At 40.0% G+C, this 20917-nt stretch overlaps 1 protein-coding gene across 1 annotated transcript in view; it reads right to left on the reverse strand.

The window, feature by feature from the left end:
- The window catches only part of KIF26B (kinesin family member 26B), an 841003-nt gene that overhangs the window by 12721 nt on the left and 807365 nt on the right, over positions 1-20917 (reverse strand). The window lies entirely within an intron of this gene.

Raw genomic sequence — 20917 nt, forward strand, 5'->3', positions numbered from 1 at the left:
TGGCAAAGAAAAACAAAATCCAGTATATAGTTAACATTTACAGGTTCTACTATCCACAATGATAGAGAGATAATTGAAAATATTCCATTGGAACTATTTGGAATTATACACTTTGGCAGTCTCTTCTCTGAAGAACATCCTCTCACTGCTTTGATGTTTTTACTCGAAAGGCAGTATATTAAAATTAATAAACCATGGGGGGTGGAGCTTGGCCATGAATGAAGATGGCAGCATAATCTCACTGCTCTCCCCTGCCTCACACAACTGAACACTCTGAGGGATTGTAAATCATCCTTTTTCTATATTCTTTTTTCAAGCAAAGATATACTAAACTTTAGGGATAGCATCAGGAAAGCAAAATAAGAAAGATGCTGCTTGTTCATCAGGGGGCGAGGCTAAAAGGCTGAAAGCTGATCCCCCTACACCATCAAAGATTCCTCTGCCTAAAGACGCCACTGAACTTTTGGACCAGGTTATTGCAGATCTCCAGATAATAAAAGAACTACTTAAGGACTACATCGAGACTAAATAGACTTCAAATAGAGGTGTCTAATCAATCCCATCAAATGAGAGTAAGCAATGCTAGGGTGGAACAGTTAGAGCAGAGGGTTGTGGCAGTGGAGGAGACTGCTTCCCAGAGTCATTTGGATCTTAAAACTGTTGCTCAGCTGTCTGCCGAGCTGGAGGAGATGGAGAACAGAAGTAGAAGGGATAATATCAGGATTTTGGGGATTCCTGAAGGTTTGGAAGGGAAAAACCCCATTGCTTTCCTTACTACTTTCATCCCAGAAGATCCCTTTCAGCCCGAAGATAACAGGCCAGAAGGCAAGGCACAGCATGGAGGGAGGGAGACAACAATGGTAGGGGGAATGATTTTATTTTTAAATTTAGTGATTGATTTACATTACATTACAGATTTCTATTCCGCCATTACCTTTCAGTTCAAAGCGGATTACAAAAGAGTTATGGAAGAAGGGTTACAAAGTTAGATCAAATGTCGTTTCCAGGAGAGGGGTACATAGGATCATGGGTAAGGGAGGGGAAGGTAGGAAAGGGGTATTCGTGGTATTAAGCTTTGTTAATGGATTTCTTGAAGAGTATAGTTTTTATTTCCTTTCTGAACATCTTGTAGTCTGGGGTTGTTATCAATAGGTTGGAGATTCGGTTATCTATTTTTGCTGCTTGAGTGGCTAGTAGGCCGTCGTATAATTTTTTCCGTTTTACTTCTTTACTTGGAGGGTAGGTGAATGGGGGGGGGGGTGTTTTTCTATGCCTGGTAGAGATTGTTTGGATGAGGCGGTTGTTTAAGTAGATTTACAACTGTTGTCTGTTCAGGAAGAAATACATTTGTTTCTTTTCCTCTGGGGTTGTACTGCATGCAGAGTCTTGCAACTTAGGGTTTGTTTGTATATATTAGTACTTTTAGTTTTTGGTTCCGTATTTGCATGGGGTTATCTCTGTTCTGGCAGGAATGAATATTGAGAAGCATACAATGTGCTTTGTGTAGTTTAATTTTGTGGTTAACCATTATGTGTTGTTAATACGATTATATTGTGTGTGTGTATACAGTATATACGAAAAATGAATGGAAAAAATGGTGTTACATTTAGTACTATTGTGGGGGTGGAGATTGGGTGGAGATGGGTGGGGTCTGGTCCATGACTTAGCCCAGTTTTCTTCAATTGCCAGTCCGTGGACTGATGCCAGTCCACAAAATAATTATTTTATTTCCGCCGATACATAGGTGTCAAAAGGTTGAAGAACACTGAGCTAAGGGACTAAGGGGCATGGAATTCTCCTGCTCTCTGCCCCACCACTCTCTGCCCCAACTCTCCTGCTCGCCCTTCCCCGCAATGCGAAGTAAAAGTTTAAAAAAAAAAAGTTTCCAGCTCTGTAAGATGTGCAGACCATCTACAAGCAAAGAAGATGGTCTGTGCATGTGCCAGGTTTGCTATGTAGCAATCTGTGTGGTCGGTGGGGGGCATGCCTCCGATCGCCCCCATATGCATGAGGACACGTTGAGAATCAGTCGGCCTGCCACGAATCGGGTAGGATCAGTGGGCTTAGTAAATCTAGGCCTAAATGTGAATATTGAGAGTGAGATAACTACCATGTTTCCCCGCATATAGGCCGCCCCTCTGCATAGGCCACAGAAAAGGACGGCCTATGTTTAAAAACTGGAAGATAAGCCATCCCTTGGTATTAGCTGCGGCTTATTTTCCGGTACCTCCCCTGCCTTTTAACATCATCCCCCCCCCCCCCCAGTACCTTTATTGGAGCCCCCTGGACAGCAGACCACGAATCTCCAGCGATTTAGGGCAGCCGTGATATCTTCAGCATCCGTCCTTCCCCTGCACTTCTCGCTGAATGGCCAACATCAGCTCTCGCGAGAACTGACGTCAGTCACTCAGCAAGCGGTGTGAGGGCAGGCTGGATGCTGAAGAGATTGCGGCTGCCCTGCACCACTGGAGATTCGCCGTCCACCGTCCAGGGGACTCCGATAAAGATACCAGGGGTGGGGGGATGATGTAAAGTCTGTACATAGGCTGTCCCATATAACTAGGCCGCACCCCATGGCCTATATATGGGGAAATGTGGTAGTTATCTCCACTGAATCTTCACAGTCACTGACTAAAAGTTAACTGGCTATATCACGCAATAACTGGCAATTTTCAGCACTAACAGCTAAGTTTAGCAGCCATATTGGACTGCTTAAATAGCAGTCCTATATTTGGCTACTATACACTTAACCAGTTAGGGCTTAATGTTGATTTCATTGGTTAACATTTTAGCGGTCAGGAAAACCTGATATTCAATGCCAGACAGCAAGTGCTTACTTTGCCTTATAAATTAGGTTCAGTAGTAGGAGGCACCCAGTTATAGAATTGGTCCCATTATGATTATTTTAACAATTTGCATTTGTTATCCATGATGACTTGAAGCAAAGCTTGATCTTTTTTCTTTGGGGTGCTGAAATGCAACAGCCCATTGAAGTTAGTTTACCACGGTGTAACGCAGACTGTGTGCTATGGCATTAGTGTGCTCCAGAGGATTCCAGGTGTGCCCCGAGATGCCAGCGAGGAGAAGAGGTGCCGTCGCCGTCCGACAGCTTACAGGACGTGCCTATCATGGTGATAGGCACGTCCTGTAGTCAGTCAGCCAGTTCCTGTGCCTCTCCTCCTTGCCGGCGCCTCTGTTCCTTCTCCTCACCTCTCCTGCAGCACTCCCTCTCCCCACCAACGGTAATAGGAGGCTCAAGGCCGTGGCTGGAGGACATCCATGCATGCGTGAACATTGATGTGATGATGTCACACATGTGCATGATGTCATCGCATCGACGTCTGCACATTTCCAGGTGCCCTCCAGCTGCAGCCCTGAGATTAGTGTGCCAGCAGCTTAAAAAGTTTGCTACATTGGTTTACCACTTATTCATAACGGAGTCTGTAAGAACTCTAGTCACAAGGTCAGGGCCTGTTGTCCATTCCTTCTTTGCAACTGGAAGAGAAGTTGCAGACACGGAATCATTCACGTTCAGTTTTGGGGAACTACATTTGGAATACCTTATTTTTAGACCTAAGGTTAATGCCTGATATGTAAAATTTTCAAAAGCTGTCAAAATTTGGGTGTTTGAGATTTGCAGCATAGAATAAATAATTACACTTGTAAGAGTTGGAAGTTTGGATATTAAAACTTTTGACAGCTCTGCTTTACCAGTGATGCATAACAGTGGGGAAGACTAATTGGATAAAACTTGTGCTGAGGGCTTGAAATAATTTGAACAACTGCAATAAGGCATGAATTATGAGATACGTCTTAGATTTAGTCCTGCCACAGACAGAGGAGAATTTTGTTATCTCAAGCCAGTTTTCGTAAATTTTGACATCTCACTATAATGCACAAAAGGCAAGCCTAAATCTTGATAGGGCATTAGATTTAGGACAAAAAGTTCACCTAAATCTGGTCAGCCAAGATTGGATTGTTTAGGTTGGGTTCTTAGCACTTTGGCCCCTTAAAAAATAAACCTTACCCTGGGAAAGATGTACTGCAAATATAGGGAGAGAGTGGGAATTCAAATCCTGATTCCCAGTTTATGAGAGCAGAACATTGGCACTGGGCCTAAGAACATATTTCAGTGTTTCATGATGTGAGACAGTTTGGATAAAATTCAAAACCCATCCAAACCAGGCAAAGAGACTTTCTTTCATCTCAATTTATCTAATTCATCTTTTTCTAATCAGGGCCGATTTTTAGACATGCTGGGTCCCAGGGCAGAAATTAAGGAGGCGACCCCTAATCTTCTCTCCTCTTTGCCTCTCCCTCGATCTCACCACCTGCCATTACTACCACACATAAAACAAATTTTAATGATTTCTTGACACACAAAACACAGACATACCTTTACCAAATACAGAACAAGGGGTCAAAAATAGAAAAAAGAAATTAAACTCAGCAAGTATTGCAATACAGGAGAAATAAAAACAGATGTTTTTGTACTGAACACATTTTGATTTCTGCCAGGTAGTTGTGACCTGGATTGGCCACTTCTGGAAATAGGATATTGGACTAGATAGACCATTGGTCTGACCCAATATGGCTATTTTTACTTACATCTCCCATAAGTAGCTACCTCTCTTGCTGTGGCTGGTGGGGGATCCCCAAGCTCTGCTAGCTGAAGACTTCTTCTTCCAGTCTGGCAGCCAGAAATCTCCAAGCTCTGCAGCTAGTGGCAGCATTCCCAAGCTGCTACCAGCTGCAGAGCTTGGAGCGTTATGGCTGCCAGACTGAAGGAAGAAGTGTTTAGCTGGCAGAGCTTCAGGATCCCCACCAACTTAGGTATTTGTGTTTGGACAAGTGGCTTGGGGGAGGGCAGGGAGAAAATTTGTTGTCTCTCCTGGCCGTTTAAATTGCTTTAACTATCAGGCAGAGAGCGTATATTTCTCCTGGAAGAGCAGTCAAGTTGAAAATCACAACAGACAGTATACGTTTGTTTGAAACATGGGGAAGAGAATGCCACTTTGGGCAACACAGATTTTGGGAAGTTTCTCTTTTTTCCTACTAAATACTGAAAATGCAGTTTTATGTCACTCCTCAGCTCTTGTTTGATGATTATTCCCAGCTGACATAGCAGATAACAGAGGCTTCCTCCAAAATATGTTGTTATTGGCAAGGAGATGTTTTCTTCTGAGCTGGAGAGTGAAGAAGCCACCCAAGATGACATATTGTAATCTCTTCTCTGCATGTTTATCTTTCCTGTTTTAACTTTTCTTTTGCTAAAATGGTTTTTTTATTGTGTATGTTTATTTAGTATTTATAGACCGCACTTTTCTTTAACACCAATGCGCTTTACATAAAAACAATAAGGAAAGGAATGCCATTTCATTTAATTTAAAAGAAAAGATAAAATGACAAAAAATTTTTTTTTTAATCTGCCAGCCAGATAAAGCGGATTATCAGACACAATAAATAATGATGAAATTTGTGATATGTCATGATGGTAATGGAATGTCTTCCACACATTACATAATTCGATGAATTATGCTATGTAATTTCTGCCCTTCCTCCACCCTTTCTCATGCTGGATCCCTAATTGGTCCAAGTACAACTTTTTTTTTCTTCCTGAGCAGTGGGGTTCTCCCCTGCAATGTTTCTCAATATATATATATACGTATATATACAAGGGTTTTTTTCCCCCCCAAATAATAACAAATAACATATTAGTATTATGTTAATACAAAAAAATCCTACACTTCCCTCCCAAACTACCCAACCTCTCAACCCTATCACCACCATTGTCCAAAATAGTACATCCTATGCCAGACTTAAATTTGTAGTTCTTCCACCTTTCCTTCCTTTTCTGTTAGTCAAATGTTTGTTCAGTGGAAATCTATCAAATTATGTCTCCCTCCTTTTAATATAACTTGTAAAACACTTAGAAATCTTGATTTGCATTTAATCAAAATTTTAATAAACTTGAAACTTAGACGCTTGGTGAATTTAGTGCATCTGGGCCTAACAATCATCACTAAACCAATATAAACTGGTTTAGGGATGACCTAATTTGTCGACCAATGTACACAATGGCTCACCGCATGCTTTTCTTTTTTTTTTTAATCTTTATTCATTTTCAAACATATAATAAGTGTATCAATATGTTAAGACAAATTAATCATAAATATATCACTTAATAAACATCAAAATAATAAATAATATGCTATTATTACCCACCCTTCCCACCCCTTCCTATTATATAATCACATATATTGTACAATATATAATAATAAAATTATCCCCCTCCCCCCTCATAATTGAACCTGTAATTTAAGGGAAAAAATGTCATCTAATCAATACAATAATTTGTTAATGGCTCCCACACATCTTGAAATTTCCTAAAACATCCTTGCCGTATTGCAATAAATCTTTCCATTTTATACATGTGACATAGGAAATTGCACCAAAAATTATAATTTAATCTACTCCAGTTCTTCCAGTTATAAGTAATTTGTTGAATGGCAACCCCAGTCATTATAAGTAATAATTTATTATTGTTTGAAGAAATCTGACTTTTTGCTCTCATTGCCATGCCAAACAGCACAGTATCATATGATAATGCCACTGGATTTTCTAATAAACAATTAATTTGGTCCCAAATTGATTTCCAAAAAGTCATAATAAATGGACAACAGAATAATAAATGATCTAGTCCCTGCTTCAAGATGACAGTGCCAACATCTATTAGACTTAGAGCTATCCAATTTTTGTAACCAAACCGAGGTCCATAATGCTCTATGTAACAGAAAAAGCCATGTTTGTCTCATAGATGCTGACACTGTACATCTCATCCTCCAAGTCCAAATTTGTGTCCATTTAGACACAGAAATTTGATGTTTGATCTCTATGCTCCAAATGTCTCTCAGACCAATGTTTGGTTTCTTTTTAATAAGTCCAGTTAATAATTTATATCACTGGGCAGCCTGGTGACCCAGAAAGTCCGCCTGAAAGCATAAGAACTCCATACTATATTGATCACTAAGATTTTTCCATTCAGGGAACCTGGCCTGAATGACATGTTTCAATTGCAACCATCTAAAACTTTCTGATTTATTAAGGCCATATTTATATTGCAACTGTGAAAACTGAAGCAGTTTACCATTAGAGATAACATCATTCAATAAACGTATACCTGCTATCATCCAATGCTTCCAGACGATCTTTTCTCTGCCAATTTGAACCTTGGAGTTTAGCCATATAGATTGATTTGTAGATTTGTAAATTGGAATAGTTGTTAAATTACTTACATAACGCAATGTTTTCCATGTATCAGCTATTATTCTGTTATCTTTACTGTAACTAGGCATTTTGATACTGAGCACATGGCAAAGGCGTAATGGAGACATGAGTTGCCATTCTAACCACAACCAATCTCGGAGTTTTTCCATGATGTCTGGGAGGACCCAGTACATACCCTGGTGCAAAATATAGGCTTGATGATATCTATAAAAATTGGGAAAATTTACCCCTCCCTCTGAAATTGATCTTTGTAAGGATACCAAAGCCACTCTAGGAATTTTACCCAGCCAAATAAATTTTAAAAGAATACTATTTAATTTTTTATAAAAGGACCTTTGAAAATAAACCGGCAACATACTCATCTGATAACAAACCACAGGCCAAATCATCATCTTGATAGTTTGGACTCTCCCCCACTATGAAAGATGTAAAGGATTCCATTGCTCACACATTTCAGTAACCTTCTGTAATAACGATTTTTCATTTATATTCATTATTTATTCCATTGTATTTTTAATCCAAATACTTTATTCCATCCTCCCTCCAAAGAAAGGGAAATGAATCAAACAAACCTTTTGTACAATGGACATTGAGTGGAAGAATTTCTGATTTACTCCAATTTATCTTGTAACCTGAAAATTTTCCAAATTTCTCAATCATTTCAAGTAAGCAAGGAATGGTTGTCTCAGGATTTCTCAAATAGAGCAATATATCATCCGCATAAGCAGAGACCTTATATTCCCGATCTGTACGAGGGATACCCTGAATCTCCTTTGCTTGCTGAATGGCTAATAACAAGGGTTCCAATACAATATCAAAAAGCAGAGGAGATAAAGGACAGCCTTGTCTAACCCCCCTCCGCAACCTAAAACCTTCTGAAAAAATTATTATTAATATACAATTTAGCAACAGGGGAGCTATACAATGTTTGAACCATTTCTATAAATCCTGATCCAATACCAAACCATTCCAACGCTTGATACATGAAGGTCCATTCAACACGATCAAAGGCCTTTTCTGCATCCATGGATACAGAAAAAGCCGGATCATTTAAGGCTTTTGACAAATTCAACATATGCAAGGCAAGCCTAGTGTTGTTAGAAGAATGTCTTTGAGCAACATATCTTTTTTGGTGCATTCCAATAATAAAAGGGAGAGCTTTAGCCAAACGTATAGCCAATGTTTTAGCTAAAAGTTTTCCATCTACATTAATTAAAGAAATATGCCTGTAATTTGAAACCAATGTGGGATCTTTATTTGGCTTTGGCAAGACTATAGTTAATGATTCTGCCATGGTACACGTAGATAGTTGAGTCTGATATAAATTTAACAAATATGGTAATAGGGTAATTTGGAATGATTTGTAGAACTCTACTGTAAAACCATCTCTACCTGGAACGGATCCAACTCTAAGGGACTTCAATGCAGCTTGCAATTCTTTTATTGATATTGGCTTTTCTAAGCTTTCTATTATATGCTCAGGAATTTTCGGCCCCTTAATTAAATTAAAAAATTCCAATCCATCCTTTTCTTTATCTAAATAAGGCTCAGAAGAATACAGATCTTTATAAAAATGTAAAAATTGTTTTAAAATAGGACCAATTTTGAAAAAATACATCTGGATCCAAGATGGCCACTGCATCTCTGCTGCAGTGAGGACGCCGTCGAGATTTACTTACAATAATGCTGAAGAGACGGGGCAGGAATGTCGGAGGAGCCTCCCAGCGACCCTTAACCCCTGCGGTCACCATTGACGATTTTCTTCGGCGCCTACAACGGGAGCAGGAAGAGTCGGGTGCCAGCTCGCTAGGGACACCACCGGAGTAGCGCGGTGGTGAGATCCTCTGGGCTTGATGTCACCCTTAGCCCCGACGTCAGGACGCCACCCCTCCAACCGACGCCGCAAGCAGCTAGCTCTCCACGGGACCAGAATGCACCCAAGGAGGTAGCTTCTTTGTTTCCAGAGGCTATCATGGAGGGTTCGCCGAACAGAACAATGCAGAGTGACATGCTCTCTCTGCTAGGACCTGCGACCGGGACAACAGAGGTTGGGGGAATACAAGACTTCGCTGAGGTAAAACTAACTTCAGAACAGACATACACTACACCATTACAACTTTTTTCTCCTACTAAACCCCCCAAAGTTACACTTGAAGCATTATGGGACTTGGCAGTGAATTTGGGGAATTCCTTAAATCCTCAAATAAAAAGTTTGGACAAAGAATTAAAAGAACAGAAAGAAGAAATAAAAGTGTTAAAACAGGATATATCTCAATTAAAAACAGAGACACAAAATACAAGTAAGGAGCTAATATCATTAAAACAAAATCAAGATTTGTTGGTTAAAGATAATATAATACTCAGGAGGAAGTTGGAAGCTCAGGAGAATAATGGCCGAGCTAACAATTTGAGATTTATAAATTTTCCAAAGATCTTGTCAACTTCTCCTAGAGAAATGGTGAAAAGGTATTTTATGGAAATATTGGAAATTCCTGAAAGCTCTTTACCTCCTCTTACAAGAGTGTATTATCTTCCTGCCAAGCCCCAATCCAAAGAAGAAGAAAAAATCGAGGAATCCCGGGATAGACCATTGAACATTTCCGCAATTTTGGAACAATCGGATAGAGAATTGGCTGTTTCAGCCACTCTCTTGCTGTCTGTGGCCTTGGCTCCAGACAAGGATTGGATATTAAAACTTTTCTTCCAAAATAGGTCCAAGGACTTCCTGGGATATCATATTCAGATTTTTCCTGATGTCTCTAGAGAGACTCAGAAGAGAAGAAAAGAATTTCTATTTCTGAAACCTGGAGTGATTCAAATAGGGGGTATTTTCTTTTTGAGATATTCATGTAAATGTGTAGTCAGATATTTATCTTTGAAGTATATTTTTACAGAGCCATCTCATCAGATAAGTTTTCTCTCAGCGAAACGTCTTGAGAAAGGAATAATAGCGCCCATGGAAGGTTAGCTCCCTGCACTGTAGTAAGACATGGTTTTCCTGTTAACCTATTTGATTTATATTTGCTCTACTCTTTAAATCTTGGATCCAATACATGGAGGACTAGTGTGTGATCAATTAGATCATTTATTACTTCATTTACGTATTTTTATTTTCAAATTGAATTATGCATTATGGTACATCTTAATTCTGGAAACTTAGTTTATTATGTTATTATGTTATTGATCTCACTTTACTGTACAAGATGTATATGCTTGGTAATATTATAAAATTCTATAAATAAATAATAAAAAAAATAGGACCAATTTGTGTAAAAGCATTTCCTCTTTCATCTTTTATTGTCACTACTTTTGTTTTTCGTTTTTTTGCTTTTAAATAATTTGCCAGTAATCTTCCTGCCTTATTTGAATTTGCATAATACAATACCTGTTGAGAAAATAAATCTTTCCTTATCATTTTAGAAGAAATCTCATTATATTTTCTTTTAGCTTTCAAGAGATCTTGTAATGTAGAATATTCCCATTTGTCAATCGATTTTGATTCTAATTTCTTTATATCTTGTTCCAAACTATAAAATTGTTTTTTAATTTGTTTTTTAATGTATGCCGAAAAAGAAATAATTTGACCTCTCATGGTTGCCTTAAAAGCATCCCACAGCATTTCCATAGAAATATCTTCTACATTATTAATTTGAAAATAATCATTTTCAACTATATTTCCTCTATAAAATTTGGTTCCACCAGCAATGTATTATCAAATCTCCATACAGGTCTACTATCATCTTGGTCAATTATTTTAATTTTAATCCACACCCCACCATGATTAGATAAAATAATTGGATCAATGGAGGCTTGTGTTATTTGCTAAATTAATGCATTTGAAGCAAATATATAATCTATTCTTGAAAATGATTTGTGAACATGGGAGCAAAACGAAAATTCCCAATCATTAAAATGAAATATTCACCATATATCTTTCAAGTCACAATTTTGTACCAAATTATCTAATCCAAATGATTTCATAATTCTGCTAGGTTTTTTGTCCATTAAAGAATCCATAACAGCATTAAAATCCCCTGCCACAACTAATTTAGAAGCAGCCAGTGGTAACAACAAATGTTATAGAGATTTAAAAAATTCAATTTGGTTCGAATTAGGTGCATATACATTGAATAGCGCCATGGTAGTATTTCCCATGCTCATGTCTACATGTATCCATCTTCTTGCAGGATCAGCGGCAATCAACTTAAACTTCGCATTACATTTGTTATTCACTAATATTGCTACACCTGTTTTTTTCTTAACAGCTGGGGCAAAAAAGCAATGCTTTACCCAACCTCCTTCTAGCGTTTTGGACTCTATAGCTGATAAATGAGTCTCCTGGATAGAGCATATATCTATATTCTGCTGTTTTAAAAACAAGAGTTTTCTTCCTTTTTATTGGATGGTTGAGACCATTCACATTTAACGAAAATAATTTAAGCTCCATTAATATATTTATACCTATGACACCTGAACTTCAACAAATATTTAATCCTTTTATAATTTTCCTGCATAAAATTATTTTCCCTTAATTTACAATATAGAACATCCTCCCTTATCCTTAATTTTTTAAATTTTATATTTATAAGATTGCAAAATCCCTTCCCTTCACCCTCCCATAATCCTCCCCCCTTATATTACGATAACTTGAAGACATAAGGTCAGACCAGCCACCCACCCCTCCCCCAAGCATCCTAATTTACTATTCTTTTCACTATACACATCAATCAATCTATGTATTAAACCCCCCTTAATTATTCCTTTAACTATATCCCAAACCCATTACATAAAATCTTCATGAATTCATTTCAATAAAGAAATGTGTAATATAAATTACCTTATGTTTACAATATCAATCTAAATATATAAAAAATACATTAGAATTTCCTTTACCCTTCCCTTTAAAAATAGTAAATTAATTTCAAACCATAATTGCATTACAATATTACAATACATCAAATCTCTTAAAACTAGGAATTACATTTCATTAATTTATAAAATTCTTCAATCTTTCATTCAATATATTAAGTATTTTATATAAATTAAATTTTATCCATTCCTCCATTTCATTTTATATATTCATTTTAAGAAACAATTATATAATAAAGTATCTTATAAAATAAAACTTAAATGCATTATAATATTTCATTCTATCTTCACTCCATGTATTATGTATTTCATATAACTCAACCATTCATACATTTTATTTTATTTATTCATTCAAGGTAATGAATCGTAAATAGAAATATACTTATAGATGCAATAAAGTATAATTAGAAACCATCTAAAACAATCAATTACTTTGTTAAGATATTTCTTATTATTAAAATCAGGAGTATGCTATTAAACAAACCTATCATTTCAGTTCTACCTTTGAAAAGAGAATGTACACTTAAGATAGAGCAGCATGCCACAAAATCAAATCTTCAAGGGCAACACAGTTAATCTTTTCACCATGTACACTAGTGGTCTTATATATTAGTATACAAGTCTGCTGACTGTGCATCTTCAGGGGGTCTAAAGATATTGGAAGCCATTCTATTCTTTCTTACTGTCCATTGTGGTGGCTTCCCAGTACCAAGGGTAAAGCTGGACCCCCCACTCGAAGACCGTGTCACTCGGGAGCTGCTCTTCCCCTCAGGATATATCCCGGGTGAGGAGCTGCTCTGGTGGTGGCACCGAGGGCATTTGGAACTGGTTATTCAAGGGGCACGCCTGAGAATTCTGAAAGGAAGCCTGAAAGATGAGGATGGCATGCTTTTCTGTACATTCATACATTCTCCAACTCTGCCATGCAAATGACCTAATTAGTATTAAAACAAGCCCTCTGATGGATACCCTAACATTACTAAGGCATGCACTAAATTTTGCGATGACTGCTAAGGACCTGAAATTATCGACAGGTCTGCCATATTTTTTCTTTTTCTTTTGATGGGTAAAGATGTTTTGCATGTTTTACATACGCACAATATCTGTCCTCATCAAAAAAATAAGTTATACTGCCCCTTCTGATGATGGCGTCTCCCCAATGCCCCTGAACAACAAAACAAGAGAGACAGGAGGGATGCCCACTCCCTTCTGCCTGAAGCCACCCAGACTCCTCCACACTACCAACTCCCCCCCATGAATATCATGCTACCTGGACCCCCACACTACCAACCCTCCCGACACGATTTGCTTTTCAAAACCCATAGTGCCGAGTTTTGAAAAGCCATCCAGACATGCCCTCTAAAAAAAGGACATATCCGGGTAAATCTGGACGTCTGGTAACCCTATCCAACTGTATACCACAATAATAGAATCTATGCCTGCAGGTTTGGACAAGTTCCTGGAGGAAAAGTCCATAGTCTGTTATTGAGAAAGACATGGTGAAGCCACTGTTTGCCCTGTATTGGTAGCATGGCATATTGCTACTCCTTGGGTTTTGGCCAGGTACTAGTGACCTGGATTGGCCACTGTGAGAATGGGCTACTGAGCTTGATGGACTATTGGTCTGACCCAGTAAGGCCATTCTTATGTTCTTATATATAGGTAGAGTAGGATTTTGGGTGGGTTTTGGAGAGCTCAAACTTTCCACCATAAGTATACTAGTTAGAGTAGGATATGGCCTGGATCCCCCTTCTCTGCAGTCTACTGCACTAATCACTAGGATACTTCAGGAACCTGCTTGCTGCTCAAATAGGACTGGCCATAACATCTGCAGCTGTCATAGAGGATAGGTTGTACTGTGGGAAGGGAATCAGTAGCCACTGAGGGATTAAAAGGGGGGTCATGCCTTAATCCCTTCAGTGGTCAGTTTGGGCACCTTTTTAGCAGCTATTAGTTACTGAAGCAAGTCTAGCCTCAAACATCCTCTTTTTTGTTCCTGAACATTTTTACAGTGTTCCATTGTTGCAGAAAAACATCCAAATCATAAGCCTTCCCTAGTCCTATCCAAAACACACCTTCAATATGCCCCCTTGATATTTAGACACACTGCAGATGACTTGCAAATAAAAGCATCTTAAAAAGAGATTTTGAAAATAGCTGCTTGGACATTTGGACAATAGAAATCCATCTCCCGCTTTGTGCCACTTTTTGGACATTTTTCTGTTCTGAAAATGAGCCCCATAATATAATAATTGTTTTATCACAGCAGAGGTCGATTGTTCCAGTACCAATAAGTCAGCAAACAGGAAATGCTGAGGGAGGGAAGACACACCTGCAAAATGAAGACAATAAGATTTGATATGCTCTCAGAATCTCCTAATCAGTGGACACCCACAAAATTGATGGCCTAATATTGCTCCCGCTTCCCCACACTTTATACATTTAGGCCCTGGTTCTATAAAAACAGCATTGGAAGTTAGGCACTTAGATCAGTGCACCTAGCCAATCTAGATGATAACTTAATTTTTTTTAAATTGGCTTAATCAGTGCTGATAAATGAAAGCACCATAAAAAACAATTTAAAAAATGAATTTGCTGGTTGGCACCTAACTCGGTAGGCATAGTAGGCACAGTTAGGGGCAGATTGGGGAGGATTTCTTGGCAGAGTTTGTATATGGATTGACTTAGATGCCAGTAGCTGCCTACCTTCGGCACACTCATTTAGGCCAAGAAAACCTTGAACTACATGAACACCTACCAGTGCCTAAGAATGCTTAGGCTAGGCATGATTCTATTAGTGTCGCCTAGTAGTTGATAGACAACTGTACTGAACAGAACCTAGTGCCATTTATAGAACCAGGGTTTTACTGTTCAGTGCTATGCCCATCTTAAATACTCTAGAAGGGGAAATATAAGCTCAGCAGAGGAACTTATAGTGCAGCTCTTTATGTCCTGAATTAATTAGTTTTGCTGGTGAATTATGGTACATAAAGCTTAGTCTCTGGCAGTATTCAAATCAGTTCCAAACTCCTACCCACCTTCTAAGCATCAATATCTGTCTTTAACCCCCCCCCCCCCATCTGAGCACTGTGGATTGATGCACCTTCTTGTCTAGTTTGTATGTCTTGACTAGATTGAAAGCTCTTTTGAGAAAGGACTGTCTCTTCTGTGTTTTGGTGTATAGCGCTGCATACATATGTCTAGTAGCGCTATAGAAACGATTAGTAGTAGTAGTACTAATTTACAAAAGAGACCATTCAACATCTCCATTGTAATAACCCCTCGATTTCACATCCATCCATCTGCCTGTGTTCTTAAGTTTAGTTAGTATAAATCTGCTTGAAATATCTTGTATACCTGGGAAACTGTACAGTCTTGATCTCTGCCTAAAAACTTGGAATCCTCTACCTGTACTATACCATTTTCTGTCCAGGGTTACCGAGGAGGGGATCTAATATATTGTATTACCTGCAGATAAGCAAAATAATCTGCCTAATTAAGTTGATAATTTGCTTTTAACTGGTCAAGCAATAAAGGTTTCCTATCTATATCTATAAGATGTTTGATGCCCTTGAGTTCCCAAGTCTGAAAAATTTTACTGGTCATACCTGCCAGGAAATCTAAATTACCACCCAGGGAGCCTACCTGTAACTGTCAGGTTAATATGCTTTTGTTCACAAAGCCAAGTCCAGACTTTCTGAATTCACTGCAGTAAACAACTAGTTTTGATCATCCTGGGAAGCTTTTTAGCTGATGAAAAGTAGAGAAATCAAGGGCTGTTTATACTATCTCAGTGTATGATATGTTGTCTCTGAGAGCCAATCATAGATATGGGAGGTGGCATAAGGGATCTGGATGCACTGCAAATGGGGCCTAAGATTCCGTTTGGCCCAGGTGCCTAAGGCCCCTTCTACTTGAGGGGCCTTAAGCACCTGGGCCAATCAGGGCCTAGGCCCCTTCCCAGTGCATCCCACGATGCACCGGGAAGGGGCAGGCCTGACATTTGTGGGAAGGTGGGCCAGCTGGCTGGAGGCAGGAAGGATGCCTCTGGTTGGCCAATGTTTTAAGTTGGGATGGGTATCCTATATAGAACCCAGCCCTAAATGCCTGCAGCATGATTTTGTGGAGCTGGTCCTAAGTCCAGAGATGCTGGCAACTGCTCTGGGGAAGTTGAAGTGAATTTCTCAAGAATTGTGACCAACTGCTCCTTAGCAGATTGTAGGGTTTCATAGAGAATGGCCATGCTATTTTACACAATTCTGTCAGGAAGAATACTGGAGCATAACATGAACATTATTGCAAATAATTGCTTAAATAGCAGTGCAAAACTGTGGCATTGAGCTGACTCATCCACCAAATAGTCCTGTGATAGGAGAGCTTTCTTGCCTTGATAACAGAACTCCCTTTGTGGTTTTTGATAATTCCACAGCAGCAACTCCTTGTGGGCAAAATTAAGCACACAAGCTATAACTACCAGGGGCCAGTTACCACTATCTGCCCTTCACCCTAGCCTGTGTGTGTACTTTAATGGTCCAAAAGGATTCCTGTCAGCCATTTTTCCAGAAATCCCAGCAGCTCATCATCCTTCAAGGATTCCGGTAACCCCACTAGTTGAATGTTGTTGTGTCTTGACTGATTCACAAAATCCTCCTTTTAGCTTCATATTTCCTGAAGGCAGTTTTTAGAGTAGTTATTTCAGCCTGAGCAGTTGCTGTGAGATCTTCCGTGACACTAAGGCGATGTTTGTACTCAGTTAAGTGACCACCAAAATCATCCACCATTTGCTTAAGAGAATTAAATTCATCTGCAAAATTTGTAAATTTTTCCCCCAATGTGTAGACTACCACCAACATGATTTCCTGAATTAAGCTTGTATTGTTGGCCCCCTTATTTTCTGTGGTGGGCTTTGCCATCTTGAGCCATTCTGGACAGCCTTTTTTATATACCTGACCGTGCATCTGAACTATCTGATATGTTAGGGATCCAGATAGCATAAGATGCGATTGAGAGAGATTCCACCAGCTCAGCAGAAATGCAGTTCCACTGAGTGATGCATCATATAACTTTATTGTTTCTTCTTTAAAGGAATATTGAATTATTTTTCCAGGCAGGCTGTTACTGTGGAACAAAGTCACTCTCTCAGCTGACTAAGCCTGGGATAGCAAGAAATTTTAAGAACATAAGAATTGCCGCTGCTGGGTCAGACCAGTGGTCCATCGTGCCCAGCAGTCCGCTTATGCGGCGGCCCTCTGGTCAAAGACCAGTTCCCTAACTGAGACTAGCCCTACTTGCGTACGTTCTGGTTCAGCAGGAACTTGTCTAACTTTGTCTTGAATCCCTGGAGGGTGTTTTCCCCTATGACAGAATCCGGAAGAGCATTCCAGTTTTCTACCACTCTCTGGGTGAAGAAGAACTTCCTTATGTTCATACGGAGTCTATCCCCTTTCAATTTTAGACAGTGCCCTCTCATTCTCCCTACCTTGGAGAGGGTGAACAACCTGTCCCTTCAGTACCTTGAATGTTTCGATCATGTCCCCTTTCAATCTCCTCTTTTCGAGGGAGAAAAGGCCCAGTGGAGATTGAGAGGGGACATGATCGAAACATTCACTTAACTCCATGCAAGCAGAGCAGGTAGGTTTTAACTCCATCCAACTAACCTGTGCCTGATTCAATTAAATATTGATTTCTGTCTTTAAATCACTCCCCTATGTTTTCAGCCATTACTCTCGCTGCCAGCAGTCAGAAATCAAGCATGTACAAAATGATTACTTGTATCTTTTTCAGTAGAGATATGGTGCATGAAATGACCTAGTTTTGACCTAGGAAAATCAATGCTGTTGTTTTAATGAATGAAAAAGAAAAAAAAAAGTGAGGTGGGGTTATTCTGCCTTCAGGAAACATACTTTCAAGTCTGCTGTCACATGTTAAAAGGGGTCACTGACACACAGATTCATCTCCTCCTTTACTCTGAACACTACATACTAGCAAATTCAAACACAAGTGCAAATCACTATCAAAATACAAAGAAAACTAATGCACTGCTTTATAACTAATAGTGGGCTCTAAGGGCAACTAAGACTTCAATGGAAGATGTGAAACTAGTGTATTTCTTTAGCAGGTCATTACTAATCATAAGTCTCTTTAAAAAAACTCTCCAAAAATCTTGTCACAAATCAGTGTTTAGATCAAAATTGTGTAATTAAGGAGCGCATGCAGAGCCAAACATTTAAATTAGGGCACTTAACTTTATGTCCCAATGGGGCCTGCCTCCGTTTCACGAATGTGTATTGGCTTCGTCAGGGGAATGTTTATGACAAGCCCATTGCTCTGTCTTTTGAATCACCATTTATAGACAGACCTTAGAGGCCACTGAAGTCTTTTTTCCTCTTTTTTTTTTTTTTTACCATTAGATGGCTATTAGTCATAAAACAGTGTACATTTCTCCCTCCGTATTTGCTGTGATAGGTGATTAACAGACCCGCATGAATAACTTTTTCATATGTTATTCACTGTTTTCTATTAAAAACCATCGTGAATATGGAAACTGCGAATAAGAACAGGCAAAACATGGTGAAGAAAGTGCCGGGAATCAGCGATTTTCTCTGTAAACAATTGGAATCAGCGATTTCACTATGCAAGCTGACATCATTTGGGGGGGAGGAGCCAGCAAGCTAAAAACCACAAATAATCGAAACCGCAAATATGGAGGGAGAAGTGTATTAGCTTTTCTTTGTATCCTGCCACTAGCAAATATTTCTGCATTATAATTGGTGTGTGTGTGAGAGAGATAAACTTCTTCAGGAAAAGGTGTTCTCAAGATTCCCAAGAAATGACTGAGAGCAGTTTCTTGTATTTGTGAAACTGATATCTGGAATTTTTGTATATAAAAGACAGATTTTAAAAGAAAGTTTAGATTTTTAAAGGGGATTCCCTGGTTTGGACTAGGGGGCAACAACATGTCTGTGCCCCCACAGCTAGAGGAAGGGAAGATTAGGTGATGGGGGGAGAGGGTCAGCAGCAGCAAGTGCCAGTTGCTGGACAGATTGCAAGTTGGTTGGAGTAAGGGCGAGCTGACCAATGGGAGGGCTTGGAATGTGAAGGGGAATCTATAGGTTTTTATTTTATTTTATTAATTTATATTCCGCATATCCTACAATTCTATGCAGATTACAAATTATTCAGGTACTCAGGTATTTTTCCCTAACTGTCCTGACGGGCTCCCACTCTAACTAATGTAGGGTAGACATTTATTTTGTTTCTGCTTTACTTTCGGGCTTATGGGTGGCTGTGTAGCATGTAGTAGCAGTCAGAAGGTTCCAGGTCTTTCAGTGGCTGGAAGAACGTGCGTCCCAAGTGTCTCTGCATTGCGATGCTTGTTGTAAATAAAAACAGAAGGTTTGGAGACAGATGTGCTGCTGGGAGCACCATTTCTGGGAGGCTGCCAGTGATTGCAGCCTGTGCTGGTGGCTAGTCAGGGATTTTTAAAGGGGCAATATTTTTCATTACAAAATGGGGCAACTAAACATACTGTATAATTAGATAGATATTAATACAGTGTTGCACATGTAGCACTATAGAAAAGATTAGTTGTAATAGTAGTAGGAGTGTGTGGTGCACGGGTTAGAGTTACAGCCTCATTACCCTGAGACTGTGGGTTGAAATCTCTTGCTGCTCCTTGTGACCCTGGGCAAGTCACTTAATCCTAAGGTGACCATACGTCCTGTTTTGAACGGGACCATCCCGTTTTTAGATCCCCTGTCCCATTGTCCCCACACACAGCTTCGGGATGCTGAAATGTCCCATATTCAGAGACAGCGTCCCAAAGCTGTGCGCGGGGACAACAGGACAGGCGATCACTTCCTGTCCTTCCCTGCTGTGCAAAAAAAAAAAGCCTCCCTCCAGCGCCCGATTCAAACCCCCCAGTCCGCTGCCGCTGCTGCTCTCCTTACCTCCCTCCAGCACCAATTCAAACCCCCCGCCGCCGCTGCTAATTGACGCCCAGAAGCCTTCTTCCCAACGTCAATTCTGACGTCAGAGAGGACGTCCCAGGCAGCTAGGCAGCGATTAGCTGGCTCAGAACATCCTCTCCGATGTCAGAATTGATGTCGGAAAGAAGGCTTCTGGGCGGTAATTATCAGCAGCAGCGGCGGGTTTGAATCGGCGCTGGAAGGAGGTAAGGAGAGCAGTGGTGGCAGCGGACCGGGGGGGGAGAAAGGAGGGAGGCTTTTTTTTTTTGCACGGCAGGGAGGGAAGGAGGTAGGCAGGCTGGCTTTGGGGGTGGGACAAAGTCTGGAAGGCAGTGAGGGGGGCAGTGAGAGGAACCTCTCCTGTGATCCGATTTGAATCCGTGCATGCAAATGAGGAGAAATGCATGCAAAGTAGGCAAGGACGCGATTCACAACACAAATTTTCCAAACCGACTGGGCTGGCTGATCATCCCAAGAAGTTACTGCTGGGGACCAGTCGAAAATGTCTTTCCAACTCTCCAGCTCCATAGAAGTCCTGCTCTGCCCCGATCTGTCTCCTGCCTGCTCTCCCCAAATGTTGTCCTGCTTTGCCTCGATCTGTCTCCTGCCTGCTCACCCCGAATGTTGCCTTTCTCTGCCCCGATGTCTCCTGCCTGCTTACTCCGAATGCTACCCTGCTCTGCTCCGATCGCCACCCTGCTCTTCCCCATCTCTCCTGCCTGCTCCTGCTCTTCCCTGCACTGCGAGCCCGTAGTTTTAACCCTACCTTTGTTGTCTCCCTCCCTCCATGCTAT

The sequence above is a fragment of the Geotrypetes seraphini genome, chromosome 3 (genome assembly GCF_902459505.1).
Source record: "Geotrypetes seraphini chromosome 3, aGeoSer1.1, whole genome shotgun sequence".
In the NCBI taxonomy this organism is placed as follows: Eukaryota; Metazoa; Chordata; class Amphibia; order Gymnophiona; family Dermophiidae; genus Geotrypetes; species Geotrypetes seraphini.